This window comes from Propithecus coquereli, unplaced genomic scaffold, assembly GCF_000956105.1.
Source record: "Propithecus coquereli isolate 6110/MARCELLA unplaced genomic scaffold, Pcoq_1.0 Scaffold411, whole genome shotgun sequence".
In the NCBI taxonomy this organism is placed as follows: Eukaryota; Metazoa; Chordata; class Mammalia; order Primates; family Indriidae; genus Propithecus; species Propithecus coquereli.
The window spans coordinates 1,012,320-1,014,683 of record NW_012149853.1 but is presented as its reverse complement, the minus strand read 5'-3'; the positions used below and the strand labels follow the sequence as shown (position 1 = coordinate 1,014,683).

Sequence of the window (2,364 nt, the reverse complement as noted above, 5' to 3'; positions counted from 1 at the left end):
GTTTCCCTACACCCGCCCGGCACCCAGGCCCGGGATGGCCGTTCCCATTACCTCTTCTTTCTGTCTCTGCCATCCAAGGCCTTTGTCTTCAGTGAAAGGATCTACTCCACTTTTGAGGCGTTACCTGCGCTGGCAGCTTTATGCAGCTTTCCGAGATCCTTGTCTCAGATGTCATATCATTGCTCCAGCCGTCACCAGCCGCGTCCACCGGGGGCGGCCTGGTCCTGCCACGGCGGGTGAAGGCGTCGGAAGGCGACGCCACCGCCGAGTTTCTCCCGCAGCAAAAGATCTGCCACATGGTGGCGGTTGCCGGCTTCACCTCAACTCATCCTCCCCAACCCGCCCCCTCCCCCCCAATGCTCACTCCCTGCCTCGGAAGTCCACCAAGAAGACGCGATCTGACCCCAACCTCCAACAAGGGAAATCGTAGATTGCAATGACTGACAGAAGTAAATCGCCAGGCACAGCCATGCACCGCCAAGCACCGCCAAGCAACGCCGTTAAAGCAAGTGCGCGTGCGCGCATCAGAACTCAACATCACTGCGCGTGCACACAAATGGTAGCGGAGGAACGGTCGCCTCAGTGACACTCTCCCCGGTGGGCGGCAGCGTATTCGGTGCTGCTCCAACTCCCACAGCCCGCGAGCCGTGCATCTGCAACTGCAGCTCGGGCTCCTATGGGTGCTGACAGGGCTCGATATGGGCTGCATCAGAGTCACCAAGCACACTGCCGGCCTGGCCTATGGGCCAGCAACCCAGCTGAGCACGCAGCCAGCTCCCACTCCTCCTCGTCCCCGTCCGTAGTGAGGGCAGGGGGAGGGGGGTCTGCAGCACTGGGCCCTCAGCTCCACTTGGGATAGAGGCTGAGTGGCCTGTCCCCCACTTCTGTGCCCTTGCATCTGCCTGGCTGAGTGCCAGGCTTGGCCGCAGCTGTGACATCTGGCCCAGTCCCTCTGCTACTGGCCTGGGCAGGTGGGAGGTTGCTGAGCCGCTGCTGCCCGCTCTCCTCGAGTCCCAGCCTCCGGCACCCAGTGAACTTAGAGAAGTACCTGCCAGAGCTGATGGCCTGAAGGACTCCCTGGACCCCTCCTTCAAGCACGCTCAGTGGCTGGTGTCAGAAAGGAGAAGACAAAGGTGAAGAAAAGTACATTGACGTGGTGATTAACAGGAACAAGTTGGGTCAGAAGCGTTGATTTCTGTAAAACAGTTCCCTAAGATCAACTTTGTGAGCAAACTTTTGGGTCCACGTGGCAAGTCTCTGTTTACCAGAAGAAAACTTGACATAAGTTTTCCATCCTTGGAAAAGGTTCCATGAGAGACAAGGTGAAGAGAGAAGAGTTGAGGAAAAGTGGAGAAGCAAAGTACTTCCACCTCAACAATGATCTCCATGTTCTCTCATTGAAGTGTTTGCTCCACCTGAAGAAGCTTAGGCCTGGATGGGACACGCTGTGGGAAAACTCGAAAAGTTTCTCATCCCTTACTATAATGATGAGGTCAGGCAAGCACAGCTCCAGTAATTAACATATTTCAATGGTGGTTCAGAAGCTGCAGATGTTCCAGTGGTTGGAGGGAAACCCACCTTGGGTACAAGAGATGTACTGACCCCAGCAATTACCAGAGCAAGGGGGAAAGTCACACCAACTCCTAGGGGAATCCTTTCCACCCCAAGACCAGAGAGTCAGAAAAGAGGACTTCTCATTCCCAGAGCAAGAGGAGTCTCCGCAATTAGGTACAGACCTCCATCACCACCCCCAACATAAGAAAAATATGAACAATATGATGATGATAATAGACATGGCAAACGGTACTCACGTGGCAAATGGCTCTGGGCAGATCTGGCAGAGGACGGCTCACTGTGCCACAGTGATGCTACTCACAGGATGCCCAACCTCAAAAGCTGAGCAGACCCACTGCTCAGAGCTGGAACTCACAGCAGAACAATGGGGAAAACTCCAGACTGACAAGGATGACAATGTGGGCTGGGAGGCAAAGGAGCCTGGTAGAATGTCCATCTCTCCGAGGCACAAAGGGCAAGCTTGAAGGAGTCTGACATCCATCTCTCCACAGGATCTGTCTACCCAACTAATGGTTTCTGAGCCCCTCGTAAGTGCCAGGAATTATTCCTGAGGCTGCAGGAGGGGCGGAGATGAGCACCACTGCGTCCCTTCCACTAAGAGGCCAGTGGCCATCTCTACTGTAGGAGAATATCTTTGTGACTTTGGAGTAGGTAAAGACGGCACAGATGGGACATGAAAGGATGTGAATTATATATTAGGTCATTAAATATGAAATGTCCAATTTCGAATCAAAGTTTAGTTTATTATATCTCAAACAAGAAGCAGGACACTTAATCAAAGTATGCTCA

The 2,364-nt window shown here is 53.6% G+C and overlaps 1 pseudogene; it reads left to right on the top strand.

The window, feature by feature from the left end:
* The first annotated feature begins 469 nt into the window (after positions 1–469).
* LOC105817433 lies at positions 470–1,900 on the top strand (annotated as a pseudogene).
* The last annotated feature ends 464 nt before the right edge of the window (positions 1,901–2,364 follow it).